The sequence below is a fragment of the Odocoileus virginianus genome, chromosome 10 (genome assembly GCF_023699985.2).
Source record: "Odocoileus virginianus isolate 20LAN1187 ecotype Illinois chromosome 10, Ovbor_1.2, whole genome shotgun sequence".
Lineage (NCBI taxonomy): Eukaryota > Metazoa > Chordata > Mammalia > Artiodactyla > Cervidae > Odocoileus > Odocoileus virginianus.
Genome location: NC_069683.1, coordinates 6,354,090 through 6,379,105, shown reverse-complemented (window position 1 = coordinate 6,379,105; position 25,016 = coordinate 6,354,090). Strand labels below are relative to the sequence as shown.

The 25,016-nt window shown below is 41.9% G+C and overlaps 1 long non-coding RNA gene and 1 pseudogene across 1 annotated transcript in view; both read left to right on the top strand.

Annotated features, from left to right (window-relative positions):
• LOC110139598 (uncharacterized) overlaps positions 1 to 25,016 on the top strand; it is a 31,234-nt gene that overhangs the window by 2,877 nt on the left and 3,341 nt on the right. The gene's annotated exons all lie outside the window — the stretch shown is intronic.
• LOC110139593 (bcl-2-like protein 1) lies at positions 12,591 to 13,902 on the top strand (annotated as a pseudogene).

Below are 25,016 nucleotides of genomic sequence, written 5' to 3'. Positions count from 1 at the left end.
GCCCCAGCACCCAACATAGAGCCCTAACCCTGGGGCTTTGCCCTGGTTCCTGTTCGCTTGGCTGCCCTCTGGTTAGCACTCTAAGGACAGTGGGGCAGGGAGGGGCAGAAAATGCACCTCCTTGTTAATAGGAAGAAGCCCAAGTCCCCATCTTACCTTGAATGTCTGAGAGAGAAGAAATAGACAGGAGTCATCCCCAGACTGGGACCAACCTTAAACCCCCTTTTCTCATTCACAAGCTGAGGCCCCACCTCCCGGACTGTGTTTGTGAACCTGACCAATCCATGCATCCCTCCTCCCTTGGATAAGGGGGGTAGGGGGTGGGGACATGACCACAAGCTTCCTTCCAACAGTGACAGCTTGCTCACCCTTTATGATGAGGCTAAACGTCATTTCTTCTAGGGGTTTTCTTGACTCCCCCACCTACCAGTTGCCTTGTACACTCCAGCAATACACTTGCCTCCAACACTTCAAAGCTGTATTGTAATGAGCAGTTTTCCTGCTAGACTGAGAGGAATTCCAGGGCCTAGGACCTGTTCTGTTAATATAAGATGTGTTTTAAAAATCTTTGTTGAGTAATTTGCATGTGAAATGTTCATCTAGGCATACCTGCTAGACACATTCATGGTATCTGAGAGTACTGAGCATGGCACCATGAGTGGTTGGGAGGGAGGCTGAATCAGATTCGGACCTCATCCTCAGAGCTCAGTGTATCTCGGGCGAGCCAGATAGTAAATGACTATAAAGTGATATGATGTGTAGAAAACACTTCGGGGCACTTAGAGAAGGTTCTTGACTGGGAAACTTGACAGAGGTTACTTCGCATTAGAACTGCATTGTATCTGTTATCTACTGCTATGTAAGAAACTATCCCAAGCATTAAACAAATGCTTAAAACAACCAGTATTTTTATTTCTCAAGATTCTGTGTTACCTGGGAGGTTCTTTTGGTGGACCCACCTGGGCTGTCTTTCACATGGCTCTGTTCAGCTAATGTGTAAGCTAGAAACTGGGGCACTGGCCTTGCTCTCCTGCACTCTTTTGTCCTGGGCTTTGTCATGGCATGTTGGTCTCGGGGTTCCAAGATTGTCCCAGTGGAGGCTACAGGCCTCCTGAGGCCTGGGCATCAGAACTTGTATCATGTCATTTTCACCACATTCTGTTGGTCAAAGCAAGTCCCAACACCAGCCAAGATGTAAGTTCCAAAAATGTGTGGCCATATTTAACCTACCACATGGGTTTGGGGGTTTTCCCAGCAGGTAAGGAGCAGTGGAGAGAGAGAGGGCAGTCTGGGCAGAGGTACAGAGGTGGGGATAAACAGGACATGGCTGGGGAACATTCCAAGTTTAATGTGGTTGGCAGAGTAAATATTGGGAGCTGAGGATGCAAAGATAAATTAGAGATTCCTGAGACAGGACCTTGAACCTGAAGTTTTAACTTGATCCTTTGGAGTTTTAACAAGTCCATACCTGTTTTCAAGAGTCCGTTGTAGCAGGCCATGTGTGGTATGGATGCTGGAGAGGGAAACAGTGGAGGAAGGGGACCCAGAGATGGGGTACAGTGATCCATGAGAGAGAGGTGAGGCCCACGTCTGAACTGGGCAGGGATGTATCTTCATAGGTTGGTGACTTACCGGCCATCTAGGTTGGCCCAATGACTTAGTTTTAACTCATTTTCTCCAAGCTCCCTAAAAACTCATCTTTTCTCTCTAGCAGAAATGTTCTTTGAGAAGTCTGGGGATGAATTGAAGTGGGGAGAAAGTTAAATGGGGGTAAGTTTACTGGAATAAAGTGGACAGACTTCAGGACAGGCAGTGATGACCTTTCTAGGAAGGTTCTCCAGGGGCCAGGGAGGAACTTAATGATATATATGTACTGGGTGTGGTGGCAGAGTGGTTTCTGAGAGGGGTATAGTTCAGAGGTAGAATTAAAGCACTCTGAACTCCTTTTCAGCTCTCACCTTTACAATGGGTGGTTGTTTTCATCTAGTATAAAAGGTCTTGGTCCATTGCTTGTTCTGCCACACCTTGTCTGAAAAACTGAGGTGGCATAAGGCAGAGGAACCTGTCCCCACCTCTAAGACAAACAGGTTCTCTGGGCCAGATGACCAGGAAGGGGAGGAAAGTTGGATGATTCCTTGTTCCACGTTGAATTGGCCAGTGGAAGAGGGATCCAGAAGAGAGGCTGACTCCTCAGGTCTGTCCAGAAGCTTTAAGGTACCCCTGGCAGGCCTGGGCCAGGCCCTCTTACAGGAATGATCCTATTAAGGAAATACAATATAATTAAGATTCATACTACAGCATGGTAGTAACCCTTAAGACAGTCCTACATTTTACAGATGTATAATCCAACATTTAGTTTTAAGTGACTTGGACACAATCAGCCACCTCTTCGGTGGAGGACCGGGATCCTAAGCTAGGCTATTAGACCCCAACAAGGACATTAAATATGTAACTGCACTCCGTGGGGACTAATGCCAGTGGGCTCCAATATGCCTCAGTGCAGCACTGGGTCAGTTACTCCACTGTACTCCCCGGGAAGGACCACATCGCCAGCCCTGCCAACAGCCACAGCTAAACTCAGCCTAGCTGCTGGCAACCATAGACGCTTACCCTAGACTTCCTTTTCAGGTGACTGATTATTCTTTTTGGTTGGAGGTGACTCTGTTGTTCAAAATTCTTCTAACTAGTCCTTAAATAGTTTGATTTCTAGGACTCAGTCTGAGACCCTCTTCCATGAGTAATCCACTCACATAGCTTCAAATACCATGTATAGTAGGTTTCCCAGGTGGAACTGTGAATAAGAATCCACCTGCCAGTGCAGGGGACATGGGTTCAATCCCTGGTCCAGGAAGATTCCACATGCTGTGGGGCAACTAAAGCCCGTGTGCCACAACTACTGAGCCTGCATACTGCAACTACTGTAACTAGTGTGCCTAGAGCCTGTGCTCTGCAAAAATGAGTAGCCCTCACTCACCGCAATTTGAGAAAGCCTACGCACAGCAATGAAGACCCAGAGCAACCAAAAAACAACAAAATGCCATGTGTACTTTTGATTCTCAAATTTGTCTTCACCCCAAATCTCTCAGCTGACCTGCAGATCCACATTTTTCACTATCCTTAAGCTCTCTAACAGGATATGCATCTCACGTGGACTTCAATCTCAACACATCCAAAACTTATTTGATGATCAGTTAAGTTCAGTTGCTCAGTTGTGTCCGACTCTGCGACCCCATGAATGGCAGCACACCAGGCCTCCCTGTCCATCACCAACTCCCGGTGTTTACTCAAACTCGTGTCCATCGAGCCGGTGATGCCATCCAGCCATCTCATCCTCTGTTGTCCCCTTCTCTTCCTGCCCCCAATCCCTCCCAGCATCAGGGTCTTTTCCAGTGAGTCAACTCTTTACATGAGGTGGCCAAAGTATTGGAGTTTCAGCTTCAGCATCAGTCCTTCCAATGAACACCCAATGATCTCCTTTAAGATGGACTGGTTGGATCTCCTTGCAGTCCAAGGGACTCTCAAGAGTCTTCTCCAACACCACAGTTCAAAAGCATCAATTCTTTGGTGCTCAGCTTTCTTCACCATCCAACTCTCACATCCATACCTGACTACCGGAAAAACCATAGCCTTGATGATAACTCCCCCCAAATCTGCTTATTTGTGTATGACACAGATATATTTGATTTTTTTCTATCTCTAGCATCCCTACCCACCATTATCTCTGACTCAGGCTGCTGCATTCTTTCTACCTGGTGTCCCTTCATCCACACTGGCTCCCTTTAGTCCATTCTCCACCCTTTCTTCAAGTGTCTTCCCTTCTCCAGTTTCCTAGGGCACACTCCCAGAGCTCCCTATACCCTTCCTCTGTGACACTCATCCCAAATATGACTGGCATGATTATTTATTAGACACTAGATCATAAGTGTCATAGGGCAGGGTGTCTGTTTTATTCACTGTATTCCTAGCACCTAACATGACACAGCTTTCCAAAGTTTGTTGACTGGGTGGCACAGGGCCACATGGTCCCCACATAGTAGGGCTCAAGAAACGAATTATTGGGGAATTCCCTGGTGGTCAGATGGTAAAGAATCTGCCTGCCAATGCAGGGGACATGGGTTTGATCCCTGGTCTGGGAGGATTCCACATACCACAAGGCAACTAAGCCCATGCACCCTAGAGCCTGTGCCCTGCAATAAGAGAAGCCACTGCAGCTAGAAAGTAGCCCCTATTCACCCCACAACTAGAGACAGCCCACTTGCAGCAATGAAGAACCAGTGCAGCGAAAAAAAAAAAAAAAAAAAAAAAAAATCCACCATCCAGTGCAGGGAACTCTGGTTTGATCCCTGGTCAGGGAACTAAGATCCCACGTGCCTCGGGGGAACTAAGCTTGCACACAGCTGGAGAGAAGCTGACATGCTGCAACTAAGACCCAACACAGCCAAAAATAAGTATTAAAAAACAATCTATAAAAAAGAAATGAATCCTTTTTCTCTTTTTATGCTTTCTCCACATTTTCTTTTGAGAATCAAGCCTTATTTTGGGACTAGGTCACCCAACCATTTAGGCTGATTCTCTCTTCTCTGTCATTCAGATAGATCCATTCTGTATCCTAGTCAAGGGTTGAAGCAAAAAAAAAAAAGTGGAAAAAATATCTCAAACATGCCAGAACTGAGCCCAGAGTAAGTGTAATAAGAATCCAGTAAATCAAATGATGACGCATCTGTGTAGGGGGTGTGTGTGGCCAGGTGGCTTTAGAAAAGCATGTACTCTTCAGAGGTGGAATTGAAGCAATCTTAATCCCTTGCCCGTCGTCCTTTTACAAAGTACCGTCCAAATTGTGTTCTGTCAGGTAAGGGTCCTGGTTCACCTCTGGCTGCATCTGTCTGTTGATCCAGGCAAGGCTGCCCCTTCCTGACACACTAGGTGGGACTACTCAAAGAATACCCTGTGGTCAGCAGCAATTGAAACCATCAATTCATGCATACTTGGCTAGGAAAGCCTATTTTGAAAAACTGTGATTTGGAAAACTAGGTGAGTTATACGAAATTCTAATTTGTTTTATATCTTATAAGGTACTTTGGTCATTGCCAAAGATAGGACCCTAGACATATGTATGTCCCCCTACATCGTGTGAAGCTGGAAGGTTCATGCATTTACTCTAAAGCTCCTAAAGTTAAGAAAGCTGTGTATTTATGGATCATGAATGTTTAATTGAAAAGCAGGGAATTCCCTGGTAGTCCAGTGTTAGGAATCCACCTTGCAATGCAGGGGATATGGGTTTGGTCCCTGGTTGGGGAGTGATGATCCCACATGCCGTGGGGCAACTAAGCCCCCACGCCACAACTATTGAGCCCATGCTCCTCAACTGGAGAGCCCGTGTGCTGCAACGGAAGATCCCATGTGATGCGACAAAGATCCCATGTGCCACAACTAGAACCTGAAGAAGCCAAGTAAATAAATAAAAATAAACTTGAAAAAAAGAAACAAAAAACTATTAGCTTTTAAGCTTGTAAACTACCCAGACTTGGAGTAGAAATTTACTGCAGTATCATTTAAGACTAATGACAAAAGAAGTCCCAGCTTTGCTAAACTTCCTTCCCATGAACAGGATTGCTGCTGACCTATACAGCCCCTTTCACTCAGAAATTGGAAAAAAGTGTGTTGTGAGAGATGCAACCCTTCCAAGGCAATACAGTGACAAGCTGAGCACAGGTTTAGGCTGTACTAACCTTCTCCCCAACTGGGTATAATTGTGCAGTGCACAAACCGTACAACTAAACATGTGGGCCTGCTTTTATATAAATGTATAGATATATTAAACATAAACCAGGGATAAAATATCACCAGAAGTCTTATTCGAAACTGTATCATTTAATACCTTCACCTATGTGTGTGTGCCTGCTTAGTCACTCAGTTGTGTCCAACTCTTTGTGACCCCCATGGACTGTAGCCTGCCAGGTTCCTCTGTTCATGGGATTTGCCAGGCAAGAATACTGGAGTGGGTAGCCATTACCTTTTCCAAAGGATCTTCCCAATCTGGGGATCGAACTCGGGTTTGCTGCATTGCATGCAGATTCTTTACCATCTGAGCCATCAGGGAAGCCCAACCAAGGTAATTACACTGAACTATAGCCTAGATTATAGCAGATTAGATAAAAATATACATCTCCTCAAAAAATAACTGGCTTTGACAAATCAAATAGAAAAAGGGAATAAGCAAGTCTGAGATCACTTGAAAATGGTTAGCTCCTCATATAGATTCACAACAACCTATGTTTATTAAATAATTGCTAGTAGAACAAATATCTGTACCAAGATGAAACTGGGAAACCATATATTAGCTTGGAAAGTTTATCTAATGGTCACACTGATGAATGACTCTGAACTATCTGAAGTATGGAAATTCTTGGTAGTAAACAGTGCCTTCTAATACAGTAAATAGAATTTATTGATACTATTAGGTTGGTGCAAAAGTAATTGTGGTTTTGCATTGTTCAACTTTGCCATTTGCTATTGGAATACATTCTTAAATAAATGTGGTTATGTTATATGTCATTTTAATGTTCATTTCTTGCTTTTTTTTCTGCTAATGACATTGCTGTGTATTTTATGTTTATTTTAGATTAGGAAAATGATAAACAAAAAGCAAATTCTAATGATTTTCTTATTCAAGTTCAAAATGGGTCATAAACCAGCAGAGACAACTTGCAACACCAATAAGACATTTGACCCAGGAATTGCTCATGAACATACAGTACGGTGGTGATTCAAGAAGTTTTGCAAAGGAGATGAGAACCTTAAGGATGAGGAACGAAGTGGCCGGCCATCGGAAGTTGATGACCAATTGAGGGCAGTCACTGAAGCTGATTCTTTTACAACTACACGAGAAGTTGCCCAAGAACTCAATGTCAACCATTCTATGGTTGTTTGACATTTGAAGCAAATCAGAAAGCTGAAAAAGCTGGGTGCCTCATGAGCCGACTACAAATCAAAAAAATCGTCATTTGGAAGTGTCGTCTTCTCTTATTCTACACAACAAATTGTTTCTCAATTGGATTGCAATGTGTCACAAAAAGTGACTTTTATATGACAACTGGTAATGACCAGCTCAGTGGCTGGACCAATAAGAAGCTCCGAAGCACTTCCCAAAGCCAAACTTGTACCAAAAAAGGTCATGGTCACTATTTGATGGTCTGATCCACTACAGCTTTCTGAGTCCTGATGAAACCATTACATCTGAGAGGTATGCTCAGCAAATCAATAAGATGCACTGAAAACTGCAATGCCTGCAGCTGGTACTGGTCAACAGAAAGGGCCCAATTCTCCATGGCAATGCCTGACCACATATCGCACAACTAATGCTTCAAAAGTTAAACAAATTGGGCACAAGGTTTTGCCTCATCTGCCATATTCACTTGTGTCAGGAAACGTTTAATTTTAAGGAATCCTGTATGTTGTTTTCTGTTTCTCAAGGGCCCTCTGTCCCTTATCAGTTGCTGGAAAACAGGAACGAGCAGAGCTGCATGCAGTTCTCAGGACTGAGGTCATGAGGCAGAACGCATACATGGATTCCTTTCAATAACCTTTTACTTTCTGTAAAACTACTTAGTCATGTTCCTATTTCCAATACATGGATTGTCTTCTGACCCTGTGATGATTGTTATTCCCCGAGTTACTGTTGTTATGGCCCTATGACTGTTGTTATTCCCTTAGTTACTATTGTTATGCATCTGGTTTCGATGTTTTTTACTTAACTTTATTTTTTGCCTAAAGCTTCCTTGTATTATAATATATAAGCACACACTGCCATGAATAAAGCACCCTTGTTCCACTAGAGACTTGGGTCCCCCATGTCCTTCTTTTCATCGACTCCTGTTCCCAGGTTCCAATCTGTCAAGACCATAACAAGTGTCACCCAAACAGGGACTTGGAGTATGCCCTTGGCAAGCAGACAGAGTGAGTGTGGACCTACTGAGGTCGGTAAGTACAGGGTTATGGGACAAATGGCTGGAAAGCCCCACCACTTTTCTACTTTGCCTCATCATTTATTTAAGGTTCAAGGACTTTCGGTTTCGCGTCAGTGATTAGAGGCTTGTCTCCAAACGGTAATTGAACATAATCCCTGGTTCCTTGATGAAAGCAATTTTGGTTTAAAGATTTGGAACCAAGTTAGAAAGAATGTTAAATGAACCACAAGATGGGGAAAAATATTCTAATAGATTTCTGGCCCTTATGGGCCCTCATTAAAGTCATGATTTTGCCATTTCAAGAAAATTCTAGCCCCCCCTGATATTTGACAACAGGCAGAACACTTGTTACATGAATATAAATTGATGATAAAACTTTACAAAAGGCCCAATTAAAACAACATAAAATATTTCAGAATTATCCCACCAGCCCTGCTCCGCTGCCCCAAGTGCTCCTCCCCCTCTTACAATGAACGCCAAACTGAAAGTCCTCTCAACTCAAAGAGAAAATGACTCTAACAAGGACTCTGCTGAGGCTCTTTTTGACACTAAAGCTAACAATACTTTCTTTAATGACAATGATAAGCCTTTAACACATACTCATATTTATGATAAAACACTATCTACTCATTCTCCTTCATGACAAAGGCTTTCTAGATTACTAGACTGGGACATAAAAAACGAGTCCTTTCTAGCCTTCACCACACACCTGCCCTTAGCCGAACAAAACCTTGCCAGATATAAACTCCAAATAGTTGAGTCACCCAACCCCAATAAAGATGGTCCAGATTTTGAGCCCAACATATGGATATGGGTAAGCCCCAACCTTATGTTCCCCCTGGAAAGCTAGAAGTCAATGAAACCTGAAGATAACTACACAAAAATATTTCAAGGACCTAATGAAGCCTATGCTGATTTTTTAGCTAGATTCAAAGTTGCTATTTCCCATAATGTTATTAGAGAAGAGGCCAAAATGCAACTAGAAAAACTGCTTGCTTATAAAAATGCAAACCAAAAATGTTAAAGAGCTATCACTCCAATTCATGAGATTGAGACTATTATTGATTATTTAAAGGCTTATCACAATTTAGGATCAGAAACTAAAAAAATACAAATGCTAACCGAAACAATGGTGGCTACCTTTAAAAAGGGATATGAAAGATGTTTTACATGTGGGGATAAAACTCATTTAAAAAAGGATTCTCCTAAAAAGCACACAGAAAAAATTAAAACTATTAAAAAACCTCCAAAAATTTGCCCTCATTGCCATAAGGGGATACATTGGGCCAGAGAATTTCAATCTAAATATGATATTATAGGAAAGCCTATTTCGGGAAACTCCAACCTGGGGACTCCCCAGGTCCCCATCAACAAAAACCAGGGCAAAATCCATCTTTTCCCTTAAACCCTCAACATCTGGCAATGCTACCGACGATATACCAGCTCTAAATGATTTTATCCTTTTTCCTCAAATAGTCCCTTCTAAAATACCTACAGGAATTTTTGGACCCCTACCCCCACAAACCTTCAGTCTTTTATTTGGTCAATACTGTTCACCCTAGAGTAATTGATTCAAATTATAAGAGAGAGATTCCAATTATGATGTCATCTCAGATATTATGGCAATTCAAAAAGGGAAACAAAATTGCTCAATTACTTCCTTTATCTTACATTTCTATTAACTCCTCTAATCATGTACAGACAGATGGATTCGACAATTCAGATCAAAAACAATCCTTATGGACATCAATAATATGTGAATATACCCAACCAAATATATCAAAATTAATGGCAAAAAATTTTCTGGTCTCCTTGATACTAGATCTGATATTACTATTATTTCCGAATATTTATGGCCCAAATCTCGGCCTATACAGAAAATTTCTTGCCAAATTGCAGGAGTTTCTCAAACCAAAATACAAGAGGTTTATCAAAATGTCCAAATATATCCATATGAGGGACCAAAAGGCCAACCTACAACATTATGACCCTACATGACAGATGCACCTCTTAATTTAATAAAAGGAGATTTACTTGTGCAATGACAAACTCAAATACATATTCCACATTTTTCCTTGGGGCCACTGCTCACTTAACAAACAATGCAATTATTAAAATAACTTGAAAAAGTGATAAGCCTATTTGGACAGAACAATGGCCCCTTACAAAAGAAAAACTAGAAGCTACTAAAAAACTTTTCGACACACATTTGAAATTAAAACATATTAAAGAATCTTGTTCTCCTTAAAATTGTCCCATTTTTGTAAAAAAAAAAAATCTGACAAATGGCATCTTTTAACAAATCTTCAAAAAGTTAACACATCTATAAAACCTATGGGTACATTGCAACCAAAAATTCCATTACCTACCATTATTCCTCAAAACTGACATTATTTTAATAGATTTACAAGATAGCTTTTTTACTATACCTTTACACCCTCTAGACTGAGAAATATTTGCCTTCTCTCTCCCTTTTCCTAATCATATTGGGCCTCATAAATGATTTCAGTAGACTATATTGCCTCAAAAAATGATAAATTTTCCCACCATATGTCAATATTATGTAGCCAAAGCCTTTGAACCTGTGAGAAAACAAATTTCTTAACTTTCTTGTTATTCATTATATAGATGATATATTGTTTTCTGCTTCATCTGTTTTAAAAACTCAACAAATGTCTGACGTAGCTCAACAATGCTTAAGACTCTAGATTAATCATTGTCCCTGAAAAGATTCAAACCTCTAGAACTTACCATTACTTAAGATCTATTGTTAGTAGACAACATATTACTCCCCAACTAATACAGATTCATGTTGATAAATTATCAACCTTGAATGATTTTCAGAAACTTTGAGACAATATAAACTGGATTAGAACCTCTTTGGGTATTGCAAATTACCAACTGACTAGTCTATTTAATACTTTAAAAGGAGATTCTGATTTAAATAGCCCTCATTCACTTTCACAAGAGACACACAAAAAAACTCTGTTTAATACAAAATGAATTATACAAAAACAATTTCTTACTCATATTAGACTTGAATTACCTCTCGAGTTGTTTATACTCCCTTCTCTCCATTCTCCCACAAGACTTCTTGCCCAGCAAGAACACCCAATAAAATGGATATATACCCATTTTAAAGAGACAAAGTCACTTACGCCCTATCTTGATTTGATTGCTCTAATAATTATCAATAAAAAAAAAACAAGACTTTAATTGGCTCCTATCCTCACCAAATTATATTGCCTATTAATAAAGCTCAATTTGAAAATGCATTACAAATTTCTACCGATTTCCAAAAAGCCTTCTCAGACTATTTTAGAGAAATTTCATTTCATTATCCCTCTAATGAACTTTAAAATTTCTTTAAAAATACAGAATTTATTATCTCTTACATTGTTACATCACAACATATACCTCAAGCTGATGTTTTCTATATAGATGGGACTAAAAACACCAAAGCCTCATTTTGGTCTCTCAAAGAATATAAAGTCTTTTATACTAAATTTCATTCTGCTCAACAAAATGAATTATATGCTCTTATTCAGGTTATTCACCTACATCCTTACCCTATCAATATAATTTTTGACTCCTCATATTCAGTTTTTGTATTAAAAAAAATAAAAACTTCTACCATAAATTCTAATCAATCTATTAGTCAACAACTTTTTCTTGAATTACAATCTATTATTAGGGACCAACCTTCCCCCATTTCACACACTGAAACTACAAATAAAAAAATTTAAAAACTAGGAATACACAGGAACAATTCTATCTTCTCTGTCCAGAGCAGACTTCACTAGATTCCAAACACAAGATATTCTTTAATCCTATAACTATTGTTAATACGACTTTATTTGTTTTAAATTTTTAAAAACTTACCATATGGAGTTATCTTGACATAAGCAGAAAAACATTTCTAAGAATTGAAAGACACTTCTCTTCCTCAGCCTGTTTGGTATCAAGATGGGCTAACTAAACAATGGAAATCTAGGAAATTAATCTTATAGGGAAAGGGGTATGCTTGTATTTCTCCAGATAGCTCCAGCGAAATCAATTGGCTTCCTCTTCGAAAGATCCACCCCAGGGGAGCTTCTGGTGTTCAAAATAGAAAACGGGCAAATTCCCGGGGAAGAAAAAATTCCAATACAAGCCATGGCAACTCTAAAAATCTCCAAGAAAAGCCGCCCTCAACGCCATCGACCTTATGATCTCCTTACCTAGGGATAAACAAAAGCCCTTACTAATCAAGCTAAAAATCTGGTTTCTCATGTATATTATCTAGGGTGAAACAGATAACCAGCCCAGGTTGGGTACATGAGACAAGTGCTCGGGACTGGTGCACTGGGAAGACCCAGAGGGATCGGGTGGAGAGGGAGGTGGGAGGGGGGACTGGGATGGGGAATACATGTAAATCCATGGCTAATTCATTTCAATGTATAACAAAAACTACTGTAATGATGTAAAGTAATTAGCCTCCAACTAATAAAAATAAATGGAAAAAAAAAAAAGAAATGAAAAAAAAAATTAAAAAAAAATAAAATTAAAAAAAAAAAAAGAAAAGAAAAGAAAAAAAAAAAAAATCTGGTTTCTCAACAGGGAATGCCTCGGAATCCAGAAAATATTTTTGTTGCTATGCTTGTTTTGCTTGCTTTTGCTTCCCCCACTCAAGCTGAATTAATTAATCATACTTATTGGACCTGTATACATAGCCCCCTTTTTACTACAGATATTTTAGACAATAGACTGGTGGAACCCATCCTTATTATAAAAATATCTCAGAGCAACTGAGAGCTGGTGGTTTCTTTCTCTCTTATAAGCTTTCCCAGAAAGGATACAGCTGGAGTCAACTTAATGATGTTGAAGAGAACAGAACTGAGGCCTCAGAAGGGACAGAAGCAGATATGGAAACCCCCAATGCCATCAATTGGCAACCCACTCCAGTACTCTTTCTGGAAAATCCCATGGATGGAGGAGCCTGGTAGGCTACAGTCCATGGGGTCGTGAAGAGTCAGACATGACTGAGCAACTTCGCTTTCACTTTTCACTTTCATGCATTGGAGAAGGAAATGGCAACCCACTCCAGTGTTCTTGCCTGGAGAATCCCAGGGACAGAGGAGCCTGGTGGGCTGCCGTCTATGGGATCACACAGAGTCAGACACGACTGAAGCGACTTAGCAGCAGCAATGTCATCAATGACAACCCATCTTGGCACCTGGCAGATAGCCCTGCGGTGAATGGAGTCACTGGCCACAGGAGAAGCTTGGACGCCCGGAAAGTGATCCCCATGTCAACAGTAAAGCAAACCCTGAGGGAGACAGACAGTGAGTTTGAACTGAGGTACCAACAGACATTCAGCGACTTGACGTCCCAGCTCCACATCACCCCAGGGACAGCATATCAGAGCTTTGAACAGGTAATGTATGAACTCTTGCGGGACGGGGTAAACTGGGGTCACATTATGGCCTTTTTTCCCTTCGGTGGGACACTATGCATAGAAAGCATAGACAAGGAGATGCAAATATTGGTGAATCAAATCACAACTTGGATGGCCACTTACCTAAATGACCACCTAGAGCCTTGGATCCAGGAGGACTGCAGCTGGGACACTTTTGTGAAACTCTACAAAAACAATACAGCAACAGAGAGCCAAAAGGGCCTGGAGCGCTTCAACCACCGGTCCCTGACGGACCCTGGCTATACCTGGCTGGTATAGCTCTGCTGGGCTCGCTCTTCAACTCACAGTAACTATTCCTTTCATTATAATCATTCATATTTTATATAAGCTTGTGTTCCTCTTCCTTTTGTTATAGCTATAGAGAACTTACAATTTAATAAGTTTTGTTTTGTGACTTGTATAGATTACAAAATGTATACTTAATTCCTGTTTCTTTGAAAAATGAATCCCTAGAAAGAGGGTCCCATGGCAGGACTTGCCTCCCGGCTACTCACTAAATTACTCTGGTGATCTAAATGATTCATTGGATGGTTAATTCTTGGCATTTTGGGACTAATAGCCATTTGCACTACTGCCACTGTCACAGGCACTGCTTTACAAACCTAAATTCAAACACAAAACTTTATTCAGAATTGGACCAAAGATGCTCATATTATATGGGCCACTCAGGCTCAGATGAGGAAATTCAAGATAAAATACAGGAACTAAAAACAGCCATCCAATAGGTCAGAGATCAATTAATAGATTTACAAAAACAAGTAATACTAAAATGTGATTGGAATTCTACAAAATTTTGTATCACTTCTGTTCGATTTAACTATAGTGCTTACAATTGAGAACAAATTAAATTTCACTTACAAGACATACATGATAATGCTTCCCTAAATATACAATTACTGCAAAAGAAAATCTTTGAAACATTCTCTAAAAGTCTGCCCTCTTCCAATAATTTGGAAACTTTAGCTGAATAGCTAGCTGATCAATTATCTGGGCTAGACCCTCAAAGATGGCTCCAAAGTATTACTCATAGTATTGGGTCTGATGCTGTAACATTGGTAATTGTCCTGGTAATTATATTTGTTGTATACTGATGCCTTTCAACATAAATTGTTCACACTAAACAAACTCAATTGGTCAGGGCCTTTTTCACAAAAATAATAAAAAATGGAGAACTGTTAGGGAACGTTTAATTTTAAGGAATCCTGTATGTTGTTTTCTGTTTCTCAAGGGCCCTCTGTTCCTTATCCGTTGCTGTAAAACAGGAATGAACAGAGCTGCATGCAGTTCTCAGGACTGAGGTCATGAGGCAGAACGCATACATGGATTCCTTTCAGTAACCTTTTACTTTTCTGTAAAACTACTTAGTCACGTTCCTATTTCCAATACACGGATTATCTTCTGGTCCTGTGATGATTGTTATTCCCCTAGTTACTGTTGTCATGGCCCTATGACTACTGTTATTCCTTTAGTTACTGTTGTTATGTGTCTGGTTTTGGTGTTTTTTACTTAACTTCATTTTTTGCCTAAAGCTTCCTTGTATTACAACATATAAGCACACGCTGCCATGAATAAAGCACCCTTGTTCCACTAGAGACTTGGGTCCCCCACGTCCTTCTTTTCTTTGCCTTCTTTTCATCACCTCCTGTCCCCAGGTTCCGGTCTGTCAGAAGACCATAACACACTTGATCTCTCACCAACTGACTACCACTTATTCAAGCATCTTGATAACTTTTTGCAGAGAAAATGTTCTTACAACCAGCCGGAGGCAGAAAATGCTTCCCGAGAGTTCGTCAAATCCTGAAGCATGGATTTTTATGCTACCGGAATAAGCAAACATATTTCTTGTTGGCAAAAATGTGTTGATTGTAATGGTTCCCATTTTGAGTAATAAAGATGTGTTTGAACTTAGTTATAATGATTTAAAATTTATCACGGTCTGAAACTGCAATTACGTTAGCACCAACCTAGTATCTATTCCTTAAAATAATTCACTTATTAATTGATATTAACCAATTTAGCCCTAAAAGAGCCAAAAGAAACAAGTACTAACTGTGGAAAAGATTTTGAACTTCTCCTTTTAGAAAAGAGTGTGCCTGACCTTGATAGTTTATTAGTTCCTCGACAATTACTACAGATTTTATATGGCATGAGAAAAAAAATGGTAAAATGATCGCCTCTCTGGAAGTCAACTCAAAAGCTGAATGCAAGTAGAATTTTGGACTTTATAGTAGGTAATGGAATTTCCTCTATAATGAAAACAAAATCATGTAATTTTCTCCAAAGTCTTTGGCACTTTGTGGCAGGCTGTTGCCAATCTAGTAAAACTGGTATGAAAAAATGCTTTATTGTGTAAATATTTAAACACAAATCCTATGATTACATCCAACTAAGAAGCGAGTAATGTCTCAAATGTATAAAATATTTCATTCTGACAAATACACCCTGGAACCACCTTGTGGAGAAGTGCAGTGGGAAGGCTACCATCCTTCTGTATTTGCTAAAGGTCTAGATAAGTGGAATTCAGTTGAACTATTTCAAATCCTAAAAGATGATGCTGTGAAGTGCTGCACTCAATATGCCAACAAATTTGGAAAACTCAGCAGTGGCCACAGGACTGGAAAAGGTCAGTTTTCATTTCAATCCCAAAGAAAGGCAATGCCAAAGAATGTTCAAACTACCACACAATTGCATGCATCTCACATGCTAGTAAAGTAATGCTCAAAATTCTCCAAGCCAGGCTTCAGCAATATGTGAATTGTGAACTTGCAGATGTTCAAGCTGGTTTTAGAAAAGGCAGAGGAGCCAGAGATCAAATTGCCAACAGCTGCTGGATCATTGAAAAAGTGAGAGTTCCAGAAAAAACATCTATTTCTGCTTTCTTGACTACGCCAAAGCCTTTGACTGTGTGGATCATAATAAACTGGAAAAAAAATGAAAGAGATGGGAATACCAGACCACCTGACCTGCCTCTTGAGAAACCTGTATGCAGGTCAGGAAGCAACAGTTAGAACTGGACATGGAACAACAGACTGTTTCCAAATAGGAAAAGGAGTATGTCAAGGCTGTATATTGTCACCCTGCTTATTTAAGTTATATGCAGAGTACATCATGAGAAACGCTGGGCTGGAAGAAGCACAAGCTGGAATCAAGATTGCCAGGAGAAATATCAATAACCTCAGATATGCAGATGACACCACCCTTATGGCAGACAGTGAAGAAGAACTAAAGAGCCTCTTGATGAAAGTGAAAGAGCAGAGTGAAGAAGTTGGCTTAAAGCTCAACATTCAGAAAACTAAGATCATGGCATCTGATCCCATCACTTCATGGCAAATAGATGGGGAAACAGTGGAAATTGTGACAGACTTTATTTTTCTGGGCTCCAAAATCAATGCAGATGGTGATTGCAGCCATGAAATTAAAAGACGCTTGCTCCTTGGAAGAAAAGTTATGACCAACCTTGACAGCATATTAAAAAGCAGAGACATTACTTTGTCAACAAAGGTTTGTCTAGTGAAGGCTATGGTTTTTCCAGTAGTTATGTATGGATGTGAGAGTTGGACTATAAAGAAAGCTGAGCGCAGAAGAATTAATGCTTCTGAACTGTGATTTTGGAGAGGACGCTTGAGAATCCCTTGGACTACAAGGAGATCCAACCAGTCGATCCTAAAGAAAATCAGTCCTGAATATTCATTGGAAGGACTGATGTTGAAGCTGAAACTCCAATACTTTGGCCACCTGATGTGAAAAGCTGACTCATTGGAAAAGACCCTAATGCTGGGAAAGATTGAGGGCAGGAGGAGGGGGGGACGACAGAGGACGAGATGGTTGGATGGCATCACCGACTCAATGGACATGAGTTTGGGTAAACTCTGGGAGTTGGTAATGGGCAGGGAGGCCTGGCATGCTGCAGTTCATGAGTCACAAAGAGTTGGACACGACTGAGCGACTGAACTGAACTGACCCCAGTACTGGTCCTCTGGGAATGGAATATAAACTATACCACCATCAAAATGGGAAATAAGCCTAACTTCCATTTAGACACCCCGCTGGGTTGTCTTTTGACCCACTGGGAGAGATTCCAATTGGATGAACTAAAAATGAAAAAACTTATCAAATACTGTACTCATACTGGGTCACTTGGATTCAATACCATTTTGCAGCTCAATCTATACTGCAATTGTGAGAATAAATACAAGGAGATTCCCTATGTCCAGGCCCTTATGGTCCTCTACCAGAATTCTGAGAAAAGGCGAAAATGTAAGCTTGAAGACCCTGATAAATGCTCTTGCAAAGTCATTTTGGCAAGGTCCGAAGCAGAAGATCCCCGTGACCTTCTCTTGACCCCCTCAGCTTGGGCAGAGAGGACATGGAGAAAGGAAGTTCAGACAAGCCCAGAAGTCACAGAACCTGAAGGGAAGTCACTTACAGTTGCCTCAGCTCTACCTCTGTATGTAGCTTCCCCCATGGAATTATGATCAGGAAGTAAGTTTTGTCCTCTACAGAAGGAAACGTCACTCTCAGAAAAAATCTGCCCCCTAAGAGAGGTACCAGATGGGGAGGGGAGAACTATGCATGTTCATGTTCCTTTTTCTATGCAAGACATTACCCAATGTAGGAAACAATTGGGTTCATATTGTGAGAACCCCCAAAGGTTTAAGACGAATTTGAGCATCTTAGCCTTAACTTCTCCCTCACCTGGAAGGATATAATGGTCATCCTCACCCAATGTTGTAATAACGAGGAAAAAGCTAGAACCCTAAATCAGGCTAGAAAAGTATCTGATGAGACAGCGGGTGGAGGTCAATCCGGCCCCCTGCAGAAGAGGCAGTCCCCCCCTCTGCAGAGCCAAATTTGGATCCCAATACAAGGACAGAAAAGGAATTCTTTAGATACCTCACTACTTGCCTACTACAGGGAAGGACCTGGGGTGTCCAGAAGGTCATTAATTATAATACGATAAAAGAGGTTATACAGGGAGAGGATGAAAATCCAGCTCTTTTTTTGGGAAGGCTCACAGAGGCCTTCAAAAACTTTATCCAGGCAGATCTACAAAGTATGGAAAGAAGAGTTCTGCTGGCCCATTCCTTCATAACCCAGGCAGTCCCAGACATAAGGAGAAAATTGCAAAAACTAGGAAAAGGACCAGAGACCTCAACCTCTGATTTGGTGGAGGAGGCAAACAGGGTGTTTTTGAATAGAGACCGGGAGGAGGAAATCAAAAGGGAGCAAAAGGAAGCCTGAAAGGCTAGGAGGATAGAGAGGCAGACCCAAGCCTTGGCCTAATAACAGGCTAAAATCTTGGCCTTGATTCATCCCACCACTGTGTGAGAGTCACAGGGAGAGCAATGAAGAAAAAAGGATCTTAGAAATCCACTGCGGCTGAGACGTACCCAGTGCCTACTGCAGAGAGGATGGGCATTGGAAAGGGGAGTGTCCATATTGCCCTAAGGGAAGGCGTATGAAGACCCCTACATCTGCTCCCTTTGTGTTAGTCCTGGGTGACTGGGACTGATGATGCCTAGCAGCTCAAGAAACCCCCGTGAATGGTGAGATCTAGATCACTTCTCTCCATCCTTGGGTGACTCTATAAATAGGAGGTAAGGATGTGAACTTTCTCTTGAACATGGGGGTGGCCTTCTCTGTTCCCTCTTTCTGATTAGGACCTTTAGACTCCCTGACTAAAATGGTGACAGGGGTAGATGGAAAACCCCAAAGCAAAATTTTTACTAAGCCCCTCCATTGTAAGGTGGGCAACTGGCAAGGGGCCCACCCCCTCTTATACATCCCCGGTTGCCCCGCTTCCCTACTGGGGAGAGACCTTCTTTGCCTCCTCCAGACCAGAGTGACTTGGGGAAAGCTAGAGACTGATAGTTTCCTTTGTCTGGTGTCTGAGTATATGCCGTCAGACATAGAAAAGGAGTCCTTTCCTTTCTCAGATGAGATCATTCCCCAGGTGTGGGATGCCTCCAGCCCTGGTCTAGTCATACATGTTCCACCAGTGAAGATTCTCCTGAGGCCAAACGCTCCCTACCCCTGGAAAAGACAATATCCCTTAAAGCCAGAAGCTCTTGAGGGTCTTAGACCATTAGTTAACAAATACCGGAATACTGGAATTCTAATTACCTGTGAGTCTCCCTGTAACACTCCAATCTTGCCTGTTAAGAAACCAATGGATCTCATCGATTGGTCCAGGATCTAAGATTGGTTAATGAAGCTGTGGTCCCCATCCACCCCACAGTCCTGAACCCGTATACCCTCCTATCCCAAGTCCCAGGAAATGCTAAGTACTTCTCAGTCTTGGATCTTAAGAATGCTTTTTTTTGCATTCCTCTCCATCCCGAATCCCAAAAGCTCTTTGCCTTTGACTGGCGGGATCTGGGAACAAGGGAGGTCATACAACTTTGCTGGACTCAACTACCACAAGGGTTTAGGGACAGCCCTCATATTTTTGGGACTTCCTTGGGGAGAGAACTAAGGGAATTAACCTTAACAAACAGTAATCTAATACAGTATATAGATGACTTTCTCATAGCTAGCCCAGATTTTACCAGCTCTCAAATGGATACTATTAAAACTTTAAATTTCCTCTATGAAAAAGGTTATTGAGTATCCCCCCAAAAGCTCAGATTAGTTTAACACAAGTTAAGATACCTTGGATTTATAATTACAGAAGAGGGGAAAAGAATGCTCTACCCCCAGAGGAAATCCCTCATCTTAAATACCCCATGACCCCAAACAAAAAAACAGCTTAGGGGATTTTTAGGAATGACTGGGTTTTGCCAGATCTGTATCCCTGGTTATGGGAATCTGGCCCAACCCCTATTTGAAAAATTAAGAGGGAAAGAGGAAGAGCCACTTGACTGGGACGAGACCTGCAAGGTTGCCTTTAATGCCCTGAAAGAGTCTATCACACTGGCCTAAACCCAGCTTTAGGCCTCCCGAACCTGGAAGAGCCTTTTGGCCTGTATGTCTCTAAAAGGGTAGGAACTACTCTTGGGATGTTAGGGCAAATGATGGGGGCTGTATTACAACCCGTGGCTTACCTCTCAAAACAACTAGACAAGGTGGCCAGAGGGTGGCCCACTTGCCTCCAGGCAGTAGCGGCCACAGCTCTCATGGTTAAAGAGGCATCTAAGCTGACCCTGGGTCAGCCCACCACAGTGTATATGCCTCACCAGGAGCAAACAATCTTGGAAGCTAAAGGGGATAGATGGATGACAGGGGGAAGGCTCCCTCAATATCAAGCCCTCCTCCTTGACACTACAGAAGTAAAAGTAAGGGTCTGTCAGACTTTAGATTCAGCCACCTTAATGCCAGATCCCCATGCTTCCCCTTTGACTACCAATGCATGCAAATCATAGACAGTTTATACCCTTCTCGCCCTGACCTGAGACACCTTTATCTGACCCAGAGGAAGAATGGTACACAGATGGCAGCAGTTTTGTAGAAAAAGGATAGAGGCAAGCAGGATATGTTGTAGTGAGCCTAGAAGAAACTAGAGAAAATGGGTCTCTTCCCCCAGGCACCTCAGCTCAGAAAGCTTAACTTTTTGCCCTGACAAGAGCTTTGGAATTAGGGGAAGGAAAGAGGATTAATGTGTAGACAGACTTTAAGTATGCTCTCCTCATCCTGCACGCCCATGCAGCAATTTGGAAGGAAAGAGGGATGCTCAGTACTTGAAACTCTATTAAACACAAAGAGCTCATTCTCAGGCTCCAGGAGGTGGTCAAACTTCCTGCTAAATTAGCTGTCATCCACTGCAAGAGTCCCCAAAAGGGACAAGAAAAGGAGGCCCAGGTAAGCAGGAAAGCTGATCAGGAGGCAAAATGAGCCACTAGGGAAGCTACCCATCACTGCTATCTGTCCCTCTTCCCAGAGGAAATCCTGACTCCCCGAGGAACATTCACGAAATCCTGAGTGGGGCTGGGAGCTTTGGTCACATGGGTGGTTCCAGACTGATCAGGTCCAAATAATACTCCCTGACTCTCAGGTTTGGAAAATTACTAACTCCCTTCATAAAAGTACCATTTTGGAAGAGATAATCTGGAAACCTTGCTCAAGCCCATACTCCACCACCCCCAGTTGGCTAAGGTTGTTCGGCATGTCACACAGATTTGTGATACCTGCCTAAGAAATAATCCAAAAACCAGACCCTTGCCACCCTCTCTAATTAAACTTGTCCAACATTGGGGATCATACCCAGGGGAGGACTAGCAGGTGGATTTTACATCCATGCCAAAGACCCAAGTGTTCTCTTACTTGCTAATCTTTGTTGACACATTCACAGGATGAATTAAAGTATTCCCTACTAGGACACAGGGAGCTACCGAAGTCTGTAAAGCTCTGCTGAAGGAGATAGCGCCTAGGTTTTGGGCTGCCTCAATCACTTCAGAGAAACAACGGGCCCTCATTTATAGCCATGATATCCCAGAACCTGGCCACAGGCTTAGGAATCAAATACCGCCTCCACTCATCCTGGTGGCCTCAAGCCTCTTAAAAGGGCTCTGGCCAAACTATGTCAAGAAACACTTAATAAATGGATTCACATGCTACCCATTGCTCTCATGAGGTTACGGGAAGCCCCCAAACGACCACTATTATTAAGCCCTTATGAAATATGGATGCCCATTCTTAACTTCTGATTTTTTGATGAGGACACCAATGCACTCCTAAAACATATAATTGACCTGGGAAGGTTTCAACAAGAATCCTGACGATATGGAGAACAGATCCTCCCTAGACCACAGGAGGACTTGAAAAATCCCCAAGCAGAGCCAGGGGACCAAGTATTAGTAAAGACTTGGCAAGAGAAAGGGAGTCCAAGCTAGCTGTCTGAGAAATGGACAGGACCATATCAGGTTGTTCTAGTAACCTCAACTGCTGTAAAAGTAAAGGGTCTATCTGCCTGGGTCCACAATTCTAGAATAAAACCCTATGGCTTACAGGAGGGGGAGATGGGGACTGAGACTCTAAAACCAGAGGACAACTATTCCTGTGAACCTGTTGAAGACCTCAAACTCTTGTTCAGGCAGAACCCCATCAAATCTCTCTCAGATAAGTAAATCATCCTATGATGTTCCTCCTCTTCCTGATCATGCCTCCCTGCACAGCTATTTATCCCTCCCTTAATGATGCTTATATGCTTGCAAACCACACTGCTTCTTGACTCAACCTAACTACCCCTTGCTGGGTCTGCATTAGCAGCATAAGTTGGGGATTATGTGCAACCTATCCCAGGGTATCAATGGCCCACCCTTCCAGCCCAGCTACATGCTATCACCCAATGCACCACATCTGGCCGTGGTTTAGCCTTTTGGGTAAAAGGAGAAGAAAACTTCATGCCCTGGTATCAGCAACAGCTGTATGTATTTACTCCCATGATAACATTTCCAATCCCAGCCAAGCCCTTATTTTCTCTCTTGACTAACAACCTCCAAGTAACCTTCCCTATCTGTCTCAAAAGTGACTCCCGAACAGGGGTGTCTATGAGAAATCTAGACAACTCATGACGTGGGGTAACCTTTACTGTTAGAATTGATGGAGAAAACTGGGATCTAGAAATTGCTCTAGGGTATTATGATTTAGCCCAAAGTCTGGGAACTACAAGTTCTGGCAGAACTGACACGCTATACCTATCCCTGAGCATGAATGCTGTTAACCAGTTTGGAAAACCCATGTTCTGTTCTGGACGACCAAAAAACCATACCTGATCATCCTAGTTTCTAAATTGGACAAGCCAACTCTGACCTCTGTTATTCCATTGTAGGGGTCCCCACCCCTGAAAACCTAACTCTATGGTGGGAAACTGAACAAAATGCCCTCACTGCTGCTGGTTTTGCAGCAAATGGGGTGATGATCTCCTCCCAGCTGCCAAAGGACTGCCCCTGTTCCATTATACCATGTTCCACTTGTAAGGCAGATGGATATCCTGTTCCACTTTGGCAAACTCATGTTATCCCTGTCACCTTTTTGATCAGGAACTTGCTCCCTAGGGTATGTCATGCCCCACATAGATATGGTCTGGAGTAACAACCTCCTTGCCTTTACCAGTATCATCCCACCAGAGGATGGTCATATGGTAATACTTACCCCCATTTCTCTGGCATTAGGACTGACTGCTGGTTTGACAGGCGCTGCACTGAGGGAACTTCTTTACATAAACTTCAGCAGCTTTCGAAGGGAACTTCTTTATATAAATTTCAGCAGCTTTCGACCGACAATGCTGTATCCATAGAAAAAACTGCGAGGACCCTCCAATGTCTACAATCCCAGTTAGACTCCCTAGCTGCAATGGTCCTAAAAAATGGTGAGGCCCTAGATTTACTGACTGCAGGGCAGGGGGGATGGGACATGTCTTTCCCCATGATGAACAAGGAACTAAGGATGTAATAAAATCAAGAAACAGGATGCTGGCTGCAGATAGGTGAGCTAGATACGAAAGAAATGATTTCAGTAATAAGCCCAGAAGCTTGCATCTTCCCATACACAGAAAAGCACTAAATTCCTTGGGATATCTGGTTTTCCTTCAGTTCAGTTCAGTTGCTCAGTCGTGTCTGACTCTTTACAACCCCATGCTGCACACCAGGCTTCCCTGTCCACCACCAACCCCTGGAGCTTGCCCAAACTCATGTCCATCAAGCCAGTGATGCCATCCAACCATTTCATCCTGTCTTGTCCCCTTCTCCTCCTGTCTTCAATCTTTCCCAGTGTCAGGGTCTTTTCCAAGGAATCAGTCCTTCACATCAAGTGACCAAGGTACTAGAGCTTCAGCTTCAGCATCAGTCCTTCCAATGAATATTTTCAGGACTGATTTCCTTTAGGATTGACTGGTTTGATCTCTTTTCAGTGCAAGGAACTCTCAAGAGTCTTCTTCAACACCACGGTTCAAAAGCATCAATTCTTTGGCGCTCAGCTTTCTTTATGGTCCAACTCTCACATCTATACATGACTACTGGAAAAACCATAGCTTTGACTAGATGGACCTTTTGTCAGTAATGTCTTCACTTCTTAATACACTGCCTAGGTTTGTCATAGCCTTTCTTCCAAGGAGCAAGAATCTTTTAATTTTATGGGTGCAGTCACCATCTGCAGTGATTTTGGAGCCGAAGAAAATATAAATATAATATACATATAAATATAAAAATATATATAAAGTCTCTCACTGTTTCCATTGTTTACCCGTTTATTTGCCATGAAGTGATAGGACTAGATGCCATGATCTTAGTTTTTTGAAGGTTGAGTTTTAAGCCAAATTTTTCACTCTCTTCTTTCACGTTCATCAAGAGGCTCTTTAGTTCTTTGCTTTCTGCCATAAGGGTGGTGCCATCTGCATACCTGAGGTTACTGATATTTCTCCCTGCAATCTTGATTCCAGCTTGTGTTTCATCCAGTCTGGCATTTCACATGATGTACTCTGCATAAAAGTTAAATAAGCAGGATGACAATATACAGCCTTGACGTACTCCTTTCCTAATTTGGATCCAAGCCCATTGTCCCATGTCCGGTTGCAACTGTTGCTTCTTGACTTGTATACAGATTTCTCAGGAGGCAGGTCAGGTGGCCTGGTATTCCCATATCTTTAAAAATTTTCC